This window comes from Erpetoichthys calabaricus, chromosome 18 (assembly GCF_900747795.2).
Source record: "Erpetoichthys calabaricus chromosome 18, fErpCal1.3, whole genome shotgun sequence".
NCBI lineage: Eukaryota > Metazoa > Chordata > Cladistia > Polypteriformes > Polypteridae > Erpetoichthys > Erpetoichthys calabaricus.
Genome location: NC_041411.2, coordinates 73,883,814 through 73,899,676, shown reverse-complemented (window position 1 = coordinate 73,899,676; position 15,863 = coordinate 73,883,814). Strand labels below are relative to the sequence as shown.

Genomic DNA, 15,863 nt, shown 5'->3' with positions numbered 1-15,863 from the left:
TGGTGAAGAAAGTACATCAACGTCTGTACCACTTCAAACACTTCAGACTGCCCTCCTAGATACTAAAGAACTTCTACATGTCTACCATTGAAAGTATCCTGACACTAAGTATCACTGCCTGGTTTGGAAAACAACGCACCGCATTGACCATGAGGCTCTACAGAGAGTGGTACGGTCAGCTTAACATATGACTGGGTGTGCACTCCCTAACTTCGAGAACATCTACACCAAGCAATGTCGGACCTGGGCAAAGAAGATTATTCAATGATCCCAGCCATTTCAACAATGGCCTCTTCCCTGTGCTGCGGTCAGGTAAACGACACCACTGCCTGAAGATAACTTCAGGGAGACTGAGGAGGAGTTTCTGTCCACAGTACATCTGCATCTTGCAAGAGTACAGTGTCTGAAGCTACATGATGTCCATCCATCCATCCATCCATCTTCCAACCCGCTGAATCCGAACACAGGGTCACGGGGGTCTGCTGGAGCCAATCCCAGCCAACACAGGGCACAAGGCAGGAAACCAATCCCGGGCAGGGTGCCAACCCACCACAGGACACACACAAACACACCAAGCACACACTAGGGCCAATTTAGAATCGCCAATCCACCTAACCTGCATGTCTTTGGACTGTGGGAGGAAACCCACGCAGACACGGGGAGAACATGCAAACTCCACACAGGGAGGACCCGGGAAGCGAACGCAGGTCCCCAGATCACCCAACTGCAAGGCAGCAGCGCTACCCACTGCGCCACCGTGCCGCCGCTACATGATGTCCTATTGTTAATTCTCTTACACGAAGTCATTTAGTTATTATTTATTGTTTATCCCATATTTAAAATTCTATTAATGACTAGCTGTGCTACCCATCTAAGATGGGCTGAAATCTACGTAATCAAGGTAGACCTGAGCGTATTCAGTCTTAACATCTGCAGTGCACCACCTATTGGAATGTGTTTTGTACTGCAAGTACAAAGCATTGCATTTAATAATAATAATAATTCTTTGCATTTATATAGCGCTTTTCTCACTACTCAAAGCGCTCAGCAATTGCAGGTTAAGGACCTTGCTGAAGGGCCCAACAGAGCAGAGTCCCTATTGGCATTTACGGGATTCGAACCGGCAACCTTCCGATTGCTAGTGCAGATCCCTAGCCTCAGAGCCACCACTCCGCATTTGTCATTCCAACAGATGGCATATCACAAACATTAGCACTGCATTTCAAATACCATACCAAATGGCATATAACAGAGTCATAGCAGCCAGACAGGTGCACAGATAATAAAAGGACAAGTGTCCGTGTGCCTAAGGTGGGCAAGCTGTACTGCCCCTCTAAGTCAAGTTTAAATCTGCATAATCAATGCAGACTTCAGCGTTAATGTTTGTAGTGCACCATCTACTGTATTTCATAATGCACATAGTAATATAATGCATTGCACCTTTCATTCCAATAGAAGGCACATCACAAACATTTGTAGTAAAAAATGCATTGCATTTTTCATTCCAACACACGGCACATCAGAAATATTTACAGGTAAAAAATCAACAGATGGCACAGCACAAACATCTGTAGTAAAAATGTATTGAATTTTTCATTCCAACAGATGGCACAGCACAAACATCTGTAGTAAAAAATGTTTTGAATTTTTCATTCCAACACATGGCACATCAGAAATATTTGCAGGTAAAAAATCAACAGATGGCACAGCACAAACATCTGTAGTAAAAATGTATTGAATTTTTAATTCCAACAGATCGCACAGCACAAACATCTGTAGTAAAAAATGCATTGCATTGTTCATTTCAACAGATGGCACATTACAAACATTTGTACTAAATTCCAATAGATGATTCATCACAAACATCAGCACTGCATTTACCAACACCATACCAAATGGCATATAACAGAGTCATAGCAACTGGACAGGCAACCAGACAGACACTTGTCCTTTTATTAAAACTGACAAACTGTGCTACCCATCAGAAACAGTTTGAAATCTAAGTTATCAAGGTAGTTCTCAGCATTAACATTTGCCATACACTATGCAATGCACAGGTCTCTGTTATATGCCATTTGGTATGATATTTGTAAAAGCAGCATTAATGTTTGTAATGCACCATCTGTTGGAGCAATAAATGCAAAGCATGTTATTACTAAAAATGTTTATGATGTGCCATCTTTTGCAATGACTGAGACACAGGAACCAGAAGGACACCGACAGATACACAGACACTTATCCTTTTATTAAGGTGGATTTTTGATTTTTACAAAGTCATGTATTATTGTTATTGATCCTTTTACTTTCTTCTTAAAGGACACAGTCTTTGGAGTTGAGCAACTAAGCATTTCACTTCATATGGTAGTAGTGTATGCATAATTTGTATGTAACAAATACAATTTGATTTGATTAGATTTGACCTGGGCAATCTAAGACTGAATATACGAATACTCCATGCTCAGCACTTTTTTCAGGATTCAGTCTGTGAACTGTTACATACTGTAACATATAAAAATGACACAGGAATGAGCACATTATACAGTACACATTCAAGTAAATGAGATGTAAGACTACAAGTGGTTATCATTCAGTGCACACCAATGAGCAACATGAGACTTCACCTCATCCTCATTCATTGCCTGTCCTATCGTAAGTGTGGCCAAAGTGCCCACATCACAAATTCAAAAAGCGGCTTCTTCCTTTTGCTGGCACAGACATTTGTTACTCCACAGCACATTCTGAAGAACACTTCAAAAGCAGGATTATACGGGTGCCATACGGTTGCTGCACCTTCATTTTCTTGTATTTGCTTTTGTCCGTCTAGTGACCATATCTTAGTCTCTGCATTAACCTCGAATCCGTAGACAAGCGGGAGTCTTTAAGCTGGAAGAAGTACAGCGAGAAGAAATCAAGGGGCGACTCCGCATAAAGACTAAGACTGGCACAATAGGTGGGCACGCGAAAAGGGTGCCACCCATAAAGAAGCCTGCGAGTGTTATGCCAAGCATGCCGGCAAGGAGAAAACAGCACTCAAAAAGCTCAGCGAGAGGCTCCGTGTGTCCGGTGCTCGCCTGTCCAGTCACGTCCTCCCCTCGCGCACTTCTATTCATTTCCAACACAATTCACGGAAACGGCGCCGACTACGAGACAATACAAGAACAAGGCTCGGGGGCTTCCGTGTGCTCGTCCTCCTTTATTTAAAGCCGACTTTGGAGACAAATCCCCCTGAGTGAAGCTGCTCAAAGGCTTTGTTCCAACCTCGTTTGTTTCAAGAATGGGCGACATTCGGGATGGTGGATCTCCGTCTCTCCGCCCCTCAGCTCAAGCGCTGCGGCTCCCCGGCTGGCCCGAAAGGCTAACATGCCACACAGGTGCCCGTTGTGCGAAGCAAGATCAATAAAGACAGCAACTTGCACGGGTGACAGCTTCGCGAATTACCACACGGACAGGTTCACCTTCAGGCAGTAACAACGGGAACAAACACGAATCGGGAGGAGACGTACGAGCGGCTGAATCGGACCGCAGCGGGGCAGGGAGTGAGCAGCTTACCTTTGTCTGCTGTCGCGTCGCGTCCCTCGTGCACCGCTTTTCCCCTTTCTGTGTCTCTTCTTTCTCCCTTTCCCGGCAGCCGGAGCCCCCGCCCCAAGGCTGCCTGCCTGTCAGGAAGCTCTCCACGCGCTCCGCCGCCCCTCTCCTTCTTCCTCCTCCTCCTCCTCCCCGTCTGCGTTCAGAAGCCCCGGCGCCTCCTCCTCCTCCTCCTCCTCCCGGGTGACAGACAGAGACGCCGCACTGCTCATCTGCCTGTAGCCGCTGCTTCACGTATGGAAACTGCGCTCGGCTCTTACTTCGTTTCTGAAGAATCGATTTATTCGCCCCAGGTGGGTTAGTTAACACCGAATTTGAAACAATTCGGATAAGGCTGACCAGCGCACACTGGACACATTGTGTCCATTAATAAAAGTGAGGCACCAAGCAGCAAGTCTTAGACAATGCCCAACCCTAAATCGATGAAGATCACTCCAAAACCGAACCTTTATTAAAAACATACTAGGCACACAGGAGAAACACCTAACGGCCAATGGGGAACGTGAACTTGAAAATAAGAAATAGTTGTCCTGCCCCATTAATGAATATTTTTTTAAGTCAAAGCAGACAGAAAGGAAGCCAAATGAAGAGACAAACAACACAAGCTCCAAAAGCCTGCACGCTGTGTAGACAATAAAATTAAATATCTTGTCCGTCCATTGATTCATCTTTTAACCTGCAAAAGAGGACCAGTGCCTGTCCTGATAGATCTGGTCACAGGGTGGAACCAACCCTGGATGGGACGTCAGTCAACCGCACACTCTTAAAAATAAAGGTCCTTAAAAAGCGATTCCATAGGGGAACCATTTTTGGCTCCAAAAAGATCCATTTGCATGAAGGTTCCAGAAAGAACCTTTTATTTATTTGGATCTGTACCAGGCTCCATACCATAAACAGCCACGAATAGACTGGACACAGTTTTGTGAAATACCAATGGGTCATCATTTTAAAAGGACTCTTGGTGCATACAATAACAGAAGCTAAGTCCAGTTTTCTTAATTTGTTAGTGTCCTGCTAGTTGATGTACCATACGTTAAAGATTTTTTTTTACATATTAGGACTTTTGTCTTCAAAGTACAAAGAACCATCTTCATATGCACAGAACCCTTCCAGAATGAAGTTGTTCCTTGTCAAGCTGTGGCTCTATATGAGGCACCACATAACTCAGTAAAGGACTATTTTTAAGAGTGTAGGTCACACTTAACTGGTAAGAAACCTCATCTTCTTGGTCTTGCCCACATTTTGTGGTGAGGGTCATGGTGGCAGCAGGCCAAGCAGGTCAGCCCGGATTTTCCTGTCCCCAACTACAGATTCCAGCTTTTCCTGAAGAATTCCCAGGCATTCCCAAGCCAGACAAGTGATATATACAGTAATCCCTCCAACATGTCCTGGGTCTGCCCCAGGGTCTCCACCTAATAGGATGTGCCCAGAGCTGCTCTAGGGGGAGCCTCCTTGGGGTTGGCATCCTTACGACATGCCCAGCGTCCTAAACTGACTCCTCTCGAACTGGGGGAGCAGTGACTCTACTCTGAGGCTGTCCTGAATCACTAAACCTCTCACCGAGTCATGGAGTGTCAGCCCAGCCACCCTGTGAAGGAACCTCATTTCTTGCACTTGTGATCTCATTGTTTCGGTCATTACCCACAGCTTATGATCATATAGATAGATAGATAGATAGATATGAAAGGCACTATATAATAGAGATAGATAGATAGATAGATAGATAGATAGATAGATAGATAGATAGATAGATAGATAGATAGATAGATAGATAGATATGAAAGGCACTATATAATAGAGATAGATAGATAGATAGATAGATAGATAGATAGATAGATAGATAGATAGATAGATAGATAGATAGATAGATATGAAAGGCACTATATAATAGAGATAGATAGATAGATAGATAGATAGATAGATAGATAGATAGATAGATAGATAGATAGATAGATAGATAGATAGATAGATAGATAGATAGATATGAAAGGCACTATATAATAGAGATAGATAGATAGATAGATAGATAGATAGATAGATAGATAGATAGATAGATAGATAGATATGAAAGGCACTATATAATAGAGATAGATAGATAGATAGATATGAAAGGCACTATATAATATAGATAGATAGATAGATAGATAGATAGATAGATAGATAGATAGATAGATAGATAGATAGATAGATAGATAGATAGATAGATATGAAAGGCACTATATAATAGAGATAGATAGATAGATAGATAGATAGATAGATAGATAGATAGATAGATAGATAGATAGATAGATATGAAAGGCACTATATAATAGAGATAGATAGATAGATAGATATGAAAGGCACTATATAATATAGATAGATAGATAGATAGATAGATAGATAGATAGATAGATAGATAGATAGATAGATAGATAGATAGATATGAAAGGCACTATATAATAGAGATAGATAGATAGATAGATAGATAGATAGATAGATAGATAGATAGATAGATAGATAGATAGATATGAAAGGCACTATATAATAGAGATAGATAGATAGATAGATATGAAAGGCACTATATAATAGAGATAGATAGATAGATAGATAGATAGATAGATAGATAGATAGATAGATAGATAGATAGATAGATAGATAGATAGATAGATATGAAAGGCACTATATAATAGAGATAGATAGATAGATAGATAGATAGATAGATAGATAGATAGATAGATAGATAGATAGATAGATATGAAAGGCACTATATAATAGAGATAGATAGATAGATAGATAGATAGATAGATAGATAGATAGATAGATAGATAGATAGATAGATATGAAAGGCACTATATAATAGAGATAGATAGATAGATAGATAGATAGATAGATAGATAGATAGATAGATAGATAGATAGATAGATAGATATGAAAGGCACTATATAATAGAGATAGATAGATAGATAGATAGATAGATAGATAGATATGAAAGGCACTATATAATAGAGATAGATAGATAGATAGATATGAAAGGCACTATATAATATAGATAGATAGATAGATAGATAGATAGATAGATAGATAGATAGATAGATAGATAGATAGATATGAAAGGCACTATATAATAGAGATAGATAGATAGATAGATAGATAGATAGATAGATAGATAGATAGATAGATAGATAGATAGATAGATAGATAGATAGATATGAAAGGCACTATATAATAGAGATAGATAGATAGATAGATATGAAAGGCACTATATAATATAGATAGATAGATAGATAGATAGATAGATAGATAGATAGATAGATAGATATGAAAGGCACTATATAATAGAGATAGATAGATAGATAGATAGATAGATAGATAGATAGATAGATAGATAGATAGATAGATAGATAGATAGATAGATAGATAGATAGATAGATAGATAGATATGAAAGGCACTATATAATAGAGATAGATAGATAGATAGATATGAAAGGCACTATATAATAGAGATAGATAGATAGATAGATAGATAGATAGATAGATAGATAGATAGATAGATAGATAGATATGAAAGGCACTATATAATAGAGATAGATAGATAGATAGATAGATAGATAGATAGATAGATAGATAGATAGATAGATAGATAGATAGATAGATAGATATAAAAGGCACTATATAATAGAGATAGATAGATAGATAGATAGATAGATAGATAGATAGATAGATAGATAGATAGATAGATAGATAGATAGCAGTGCCACCAAGTGTCACATCCAGATACCAAGAAGAGAACCAGAAGAGAGGAGGGTTAGTAACGGTTTAACAATATTGTGATACTTTTGTTTGTGTACAAATGACTGACAAACAGAAACGCAGTATGCACAGCTAATCAGCAGCTCTAGTCAGGGTATGCTGGACTAAAGTTCTGATTCTTCAGACTGGATTTAAAAGCTGAGACTGAAGTGATATCTCTTCATAGTTAAGGACAGGAGATGTAGATCGAATGATAAGCCAAGAGTTTTGTCTTCAGACTCGACTCCTGCTTTACCAGCTAAGGCCCACAGAACAGCTGCTGCTGACACTCCAATCCACTTGTTGATCATGTGCTCCTTTTTTCTATCACTTGTGAACAAGCTCCCGAGATACTTGAACTCCTCCATTAAGGGCGGCTATTCCCCACTGTCCAGAGACAGCAATCTACTTTACTGACAAGGCATAGGTGGGAAAGACCTAGACCAGCGGTTCTCAAACTGTGGGGCGCGCCCCCCTAGGGGAGCATGAAGTAACAAAAAAGGGGGCGCGAATGTTACCATATGTGGCGTAATTTCACTATTCATAAGGAAATTTTAAACTTGTGGCGGTGTATCGGCAGCAAAAAATATAGGAATAAATTTTATTAGGGTTTCAAAAAAACGTTAGGGGGGCGTGATTAAAACTGTTATGAAAACTCGGGTCACAAATACTTAAAGGTTGAGAAACGCTGACCTAGACAGACTACACCCTAGCTTTGGAAACGTGAAACATTACCTCTCTACTGGGAAGGATCCTGAGCTGGTGCAGGAGGTGGAAAAGTACCAGCTAGATATACTTGGCATCACCTCTACACATAGCATTGGTTCTGGGATCAGACTTCTTGATTGCGGGCGGTCTAATTCCTTCTCCGGAGTTCTGATGTATGAAATACCTTGGGTGGGTGTGGGGGTACTCACAAGCCCCCCTGACTGAGGGATGTGCAATTAGAGTTTCCTCCAGTGGAAAAGAAATTTGCCTCAATGCAGCTATGAGCGACAGAGAGACGAAAACTTTGACTGTTGTTTGTGTCCTGGCAGCGAGGTATCAGGTACATTTTACAGAAGTGGTAGATATATGCGTAAAGACAGAAACAAACAAAGCTAAACCGTGAGAGAAAATTTGTGGTCAGCGATACAAGCCAATAGGTCAAAACCAAACAAACTGGAGAGAAGACTTTTAATAAAGTTTTTTGGAAGCTATCAACTGCCAGACAGTGTTCAGAAGCCATTAAGAAGGCTAACAGAATGTCAGGTTATATAGCGCCTTGATGTGTGGAGTACAAGTCCCAGGAGGTTCTGCTCAAGCTTTATAACACACTGGTGTGGCCTCATCTGGAGTCCTGGGTGCAGTTTTGGTCTCCAGGCTACATAAAGGACATAGCAGCACTAGAAAAGGTCCAGAGAAGAGCGACTAGGCTGATTCAGAGCTACAGGAGATGAGTTATGAGGAAAGATTACAAGAGCTGAGACTTTACAGTTTAAGGAGAAGAAGATGAAGAGGAGACCTGACTGAAGTGTTTAAAATTATGAAGGGAATTAGTACAGTAGATCAAGATCGTTGTAAACAGTTGGAAACTTGTTAAGGGTAAATTTTGCACAAACATTAGGAAGTTTTTCTTCCCATGGAGAACCACAGACACATGGAGTAAGTAGATGGTAGGACTTTAGGGAGCTTCAAAACAATACCTGATGCTATTTGAAAAGAATTAAGTAGATAGGACTGACAAGCTTTGTTGTTTCAATGGCCTGTTCTCATCCAGATTGTTCTAATGTTCTAAAAAAAAAAAGGAACCAAAAGCAGATATGAAGTAAATGTGACCTGCCCACTATCCTGACACTGTGGTTAGGGGTTTTCAGATGACTGTCACTTCTAACATGAGACAGAAAGATCTTAACAAATATTTCATAGACCCGAAGCTGCTGGAGTAAGCATACAGCACCCCACATGTTACGATGGCCAGCGGTGGATTTGTTATACCGTTCTACATCACCGACGTGTGCTTGTGGTGTTTTAACTGACAGTAATCCTGCACCCATCACAAAAAGACAAGCATGCTGTGTGTTCATGACGTTCTGTGTCAGGTTCATCTGAACACTGACCCCCCACGGCAGGTCCAGCTAGTGTCACATATCGTGTCATTGCTGGTGAACGGCCCTGCACACCATCTTCTTTACTACATCTCTGCATTTGCACACATTTAATAAAGCCCTCCTAATTACCACATACACTGCAGTGCTGAGATGACAGCAGCAGCCGGAGACGATTACAGCTCAGCAGGACTGCAGAATGATGGAGACTTTCCCAATGCAATAGAAATTGCCAAACAGAGCGTAAAGAAGATGCATGAAGAATTCAGAGGAAGAGATCCCTTGAGAAGGAGCCGATTACTTCGTTAACTTCCTTCATCACAGACAAGGCCTTCAAAGTGAACACATATACAGTCTAGTCTGTGAGTGGCATATCAAGAACCTCACACTACTATCCTCAAGTCATTCCTAACTGGGACGTAGTAGCTGGTTACAAAATATCACGGGGAAATGTAATGCAAAGGCCTGTGAAAAGGGGCAATCTGAAGAAACGACTTAAGAAAGGCCGCACTGAAGGAGTAAATCAAGAGCCTAATTAAAAAGGGGGACACAAGAGGTTGGGTGACTCCTTATGAAAAAGGGTGCAGAATCTGTGATGAACTGAAGCACCCTATGGGTACAATTCATGGGTCTCATTGTGAAAAGCCTACAGGATTGGGTCCGGTGTTTTCTACCATGATAAGGGGGCACCCTAACGGGAGTTTGGGGAACTGCATTGTGAAAAGGGACACAATATGGGCATTAAGTCCTAAAGGAGACTGCGAAAAGGGGCACTTTACATTAGGGTGTACAGTCGTGGCCAAAAGTTTTGAGAATACAATACAATACAATACAGTTTATTTTTGTATAGCCCAAAATCACACAGGAAGTGCCACAATGGGCTTTAACAGGCCCTGCCTCTTGACAGCCCCCCAGCCTTGACTCTCTAAGAAGACAAGGAAAAACTCCCAAAAAAACCCTAGTAGGGAAAAAATGGAAGAAACCTTGGGAAAGGCAGATGAAAGAGAGACCCCTTTCCAGGTAGGTTGGGTGTGCAGTGGGTGTCAAAAGAAGAAGGGGGTCAATACAATACAATACAATACACAGAACAGAACAATTTCTCAATATAGTAAGAAATAAAAAATATAAATTTTAGAAGTACAGAGCAGAATTTAACAGTAGATGATATATCCCATGATAAGATTTGGATTTGTGTAGAGTCCTGGAGACCTCATCCTTCAAGCTGCCTCCCCCATTTGGCCATTCCACGGCTGAAACAGCGCTGGGCCAGCCAATCCGATGAAAGGACCCCTCTCTCCCATGATTCCTGCGATCCTCCATCAGGGATGACTTTTCCTTAGGCAGGCAAAACAACTTGGCAGGTGGGCCGTGACACCAAGTGCCACATTAGAGTACCGAGAAGAGAAACAGAATAGGTGAGGGTTAGTATCCAATTATAACTATCATGTTACTTCTGTTTTAGTGCTAATGACTAACAACAGAGATGCAGTCTGTACAGTTAATCAGCAGCTCTAGTCAGGGTGTGCTAAACTGAAGTCGTGAGTCTTCAGCCGGGATTTAAAAGCTGAGACCGAAGGGGCATCTCTTATAGTAGCAGGCAGACCACTCCACAGTTTAGGGGCCCTGTAACTAAAATCTCAACCTCCCACTGTTATTTTATTAATCCTTGGAATCATAAGCAGACCGGCATCTTGAGATCTTAATGTGCGCTCTGGTTTGTAAGTCATGATAAGTTCAGAAAAGTAAGCCGGACCTCGGCCATTTAATGCTTTATATGTTAAAAGAAGGATTTTGAAATCTGCCCTAAACTTAACCGGGAGCCAGTGTAAGGATTTAAGAACTGGAGTTATGTGTTCGTATTCACGTGTTGTGTTATGTGTTGGTTTTCACAAAGTTTGCGTCTTCAGTGTTTTTAGGTCTTTTTGTCAGATGTTTCTCTGGTGTACTGAAGTAGAATTACAAGCATTTAAGAAGTTGCAAAGGCTTTTAGTGACAATGACATTACGTTTATGCAAAGAGTCCATATTCGCAGTGCTGGCCCTTCTTTCTTTTTCAAGACCTCCGCAATTCACCCTGGCAGGCTGTCAATCAACTTCTGGGCCAACTCCTGACTGATGGCAGCCCATTCTTGCATTATCAATGCTTGGAGTTTGTCAGAATTGGTGGGTTTTTGTTTGTCCACCCGCCTCTTGAGGATTGACCACAAGTTCTCAATGGGGAGTGTGGTGGCTTCATATTCCGGCCCTCACCCCCAGGCCGCCAGGAGGAGCTCTCCCAACAGCATAGACGGGCCCCAAATTCCAGCAGGGCCTCATGGACTATGTAGTTTTTATGCACAGCCCTGCTGGATACTTTGGGGTCGCTGTAGAGGGGCTCTTGGACTCTTATATGACGGAGTGGTGGCTCTGAGGCTGGGGATCTGCACTGGCAATCGGAAGGTTGCTGGTTCGAATCCCGTAAATGCCAAAGGGGACTCTGCTCTGTTGGGCCCTTCAGCAAGACCCTTAACCTGCAATTGCTGAGCACTTTGAGTAGTGAGAAAAGCGCTATATAAATGCAAAGAATTATTATTATATGCCCTATAACCCGGACATGCAACATAATCCCAAGACAGGAAGAAACAACGTGCTCCCGGGTTGAAGATAAGGACTGCTTACCCTGACCCAGAAGGAATAAGGACTTGTGGGTAATGGAACAGAAACACCTCCGGGTCAGGAGGTATAAAGGACTCTGGGGAAGCCCAGACATTGAGCTGAGCTGGGAGGTAGGGTGGCTAAGTGTCTGGGAGAGGAGGAGAGAGTATTGAGAGAATTGTTGTATTTATATGAGTAGTGTGGAGTGGAGGGTGCTTTGTGCACGTAATTATTGTAAAATAAAGAAGTCTTGGACTTTTACCTGGTGTTTGGAGTGGTACCTGAGGGTTCAAGAGGTGGATCAGAACCTCAACTGCTACAGGAGTTTCCTGGGCATGGACCCAAAATTTCAATGCTTTATTCCCCGATGCCACTTAGTTATCACTTTTGCCTTCTGGCCCGGTGCTCCATCATGCTGGACAAGGCATTGTTAGTCACCAAACTGTTCTTGGATGGTTGGGAGAAGTTGCTCTCGGAGGATGTTTTGGTCCCATTCTTTATTGAAAAAGAAAGGCCAACACTGCAAATATTGACTGTGCACATAAACGTAATGTAATTGTCAATAAAAGTCTTTGAAACTTATGAAATGCTTGTAATTCTACTTCAGTATACCAGAGAAACATCTGACAAAAAGATCTAAAAACACTGAAGCAGCAAACTTTGTGAAAACCAACACTTGGGTCATTGTCAAAACTTTTGGTCATGACTGTCGGTCTCGTTGTGAATGGGTTGAGCTCCATTGTTAAACAAGATACTCAGTTTTGCAAGATGCGGGGTCCTCATTTTTAAATAGGGGGCAGAGTGAAGGCACAGGGTATGGGCAAATGGTGGAGAGGAGTGTTCTCTGGGGTTTACAGGGGTCTGGATGCTCCTTCAGCCTTTTAAACCCCTGGAGGTTCAGTTTCTCCAACATCTAGCCAGTGTGGAGATTAATCCCGTGGAAAAACAAATCCTCAAACGAGATAAAGTTTTGGGGACCATCCCCATATATTGTCACAAAGGCAAAGTTGAAATAAATGGATCAAAGTCTTTTTCAAGTACATTTGACACTTTACTTTAGTTTCCCTTTGGGACTAATAAAGTATCTATCTATCTATCTATCTATCTATCTATCTATCTATCTATCTATCTATCTATCTATCTATCTATCTATCTATCTATCTATCTATCTATCTATCTATCTATCTATCTATTTGTGTGTGTCCTGCGGTGGGTTGGCACCCTGCCCAGGATTGGTTCCTGCCTTGTGCCCTGTGTTGGCTGGGATTGACTCCAGCAGACCCCCGTGACCCTGTGTTCGGATTCAGCGGGTTGGAAAATGGATAGATGGATGGAAATGGTTGGCATAAAGTGACGTTGGAGACAGGAACTGGAACCAACGTCATCAAGGTCAGACAGAAGTGGAGTAATCTGAGAGGGCCGGAAGTGACGTCATCACAGAACACCAGAAGTGACGTTGTCATGGCCATTTTGGTACCCGGAATTGGAAGCGATTATTTTTCTTCTGTTTTCCTGTTGAAAGAAGAGATTCAGGTAAGTACCACGTGATGACCCTTTATCTCGCGATAGTTCACTCACCTTTAGGCTCTTTGACTGCCTCCTAATCGCACGTGTGTGACACCAGCTGGAGTTTTTGTTTTCTTCTCCTCCCTGGCCAATTGACCACAGCCTTTGTCATTATGCTGGACATTCTGTTTCTCATTTCTGCTGCTTTATGTAATCTTTCACTCATGATTTTCACTTTCTTTTGTTTACGATTTGCTCCCTGATTGTAAACCTGTTTTGCGATTTGATATATAAAAAAGATTTACCTGATGAAATGAGGCCAGAAACCACCATGATGAAAACAGGTACCTTCAGGAGAGGAGTAAGAAGACTTCTTCATGAAGTCATGGGGATCTCTAAGAAAAGTGTCATATGTAGAGCGAGAGGTTTGTGGTGGGGGTCTCCTTGTGTAAAAGGGGTGACCCTGAGAGAATGAGCTTCATTATGAACACGGCCAAAATAATGGCATTAGCACAAGACAGCAACCTCATTGTGGAAAGTAGCCCCCTGCTACTCGAGAGGCTGTGTCATGAAATAGGAGTCCCAGAAGCACTTCCAAAAATGCCCACTAGAAGGGGAAATCCCATTAAAAACCCCAGCTAGACACAAAAAAAGGGCCTTGTACCAATCTTTATAAAATAAAAATGTAATCATCATAAAAAATGTTCTACAATGACAATAAAGCTCCATAGAATACAAAGTCAATAGGATTTGCTCAAAACAGTACAGCAGTTCTATTCAACCAATAGTCCCAATACGAAATCCCAGCAATAGTCAAAATACAAAGTGAAATGTCAAAAATCCAGTAAGCACAAAGCACTTCTGAATCCACAAAAGGCACAAGGACTCGCTAACCCTACACACATTTAAATGAACCACCAGGAACTGTGGGAGACCCTCCAGATTTGTAGAATGGAGGGCAGCTTCTGGTGGTGACTGGCAGGTGGCTCAGCTGCAAAACACATGGAAAATGCGAAACAGGCTTAGATACAGATCCATAAAATATAAAGAACACAGCAAATCATAAACAAAAGAATTAGCAAGACATACAAATAAATAAAAAAAAAAGTAAAACAAAGACACAAAACAAGCATTTGAACCTCAGCCAGGGGAGGAACCGTGGCTGAGATATGACAGGTTAGTCCTGGACTATCAGCAAGAGTGAAAAGGAAGGTCTACAGGACGGCAGTGAGACCAGCTATGTTATATGGGCTGGAGATGGTGGCACTGACCAGGAAGCAGGAGACAGAGCTGGAGGTGGCAGAGTTAAAGATGCTAAGATTTGCATTGGGTGTGATGAGGAAGGACAAGATTAGAAATGAGGACATTAGAGGGTCAGCTCAAGTTGGGCGGTTGGGAGACAAAGTCAGAGAGGCGAGATTGCGTTGGTTTGGACATGTGCAGAGGAGAGATGCTGGGTATATTGGGAGAAGGGTGCTAAGGATAGAGCTGCTAGGCAAGAGGAAAAGAGGAAAGCCTAAGAGAAGGTTTATGGATGTGGTTAGAGAGGACATGCAGGAGATGGGTTTAACAGAACAAGATGTAGAGGACAGAAAGATATGGAAGAAGATGATCTGCTGTGGCAACCCCTAACAGGAGCAGTCAAAAGAAGAAGAAGAAGAAGGCAAGATTAGATAGATAGATAGATAGATAGATAGATAGATAGATAGATAGATAGATAGATAGATAGATAGATAGATAGATAGATAGATAGATAGATAGATAGATAGATAGAACTTTGTAGTGTAGTAGGCAGGATTAGATAGATAGATAGATAGATAGATAGATAGATAGATAGATAGATAGATAGATAGATAGATAGATAGATAGATAGATAGATAGATAGATAGATAGATAGATAGATAGATATTCATTTTAATGTATTTAGTCATTATCATTATTATTAAAGGTCTACAGGACGGTAGTGAGACCAGCTATGTTATATGGGTTGGAGACAGTGGCACTGACCAGAAAGCAGGAGACAGAGCTGGAGGTGGCAGAGTTAAAGATGCTAAGATTTGCATTGGGTGTGACGAGGATGCACAGGATTAGAAATGAGGACATTAGAGGGTCAGCTCAGGTGGGACAGTTGGGAGACAAAGTCAGAGAGGCGAGATTGCGTTGGTTTGGACATGTGCAGAGGAGAGATGTTGGGTATATTGGGAGAAGGGTGCTAAGGATAGAGCTGCCAGGCAAGAGGAACAGAGGAAGCCTTATGGATGTGGTGAGAGAGGACATGCAGGTG

The 15,863-nt window shown here is 41.7% G+C and overlaps 1 protein-coding gene across 1 annotated transcript in view; it reads right to left on the bottom strand.

Moving 5' to 3' along the window:
- Positions 1-3,706, bottom strand: part of LOC114668990 (FERM domain-containing protein 4B-like) — a 154,774-nt gene extending 151,068 nt beyond the window's left edge. The window contains exon 1 of the mRNA XM_028825056.2: positions 3,550-3,706. The gene's annotated coding sequence lies outside the window, so the exon portion shown is untranslated. The remainder of the gene's footprint in view (positions 1-3,549) is intronic.
- Between the last annotated feature and the right edge of the window lie 12,157 nt (positions 3,707-15,863).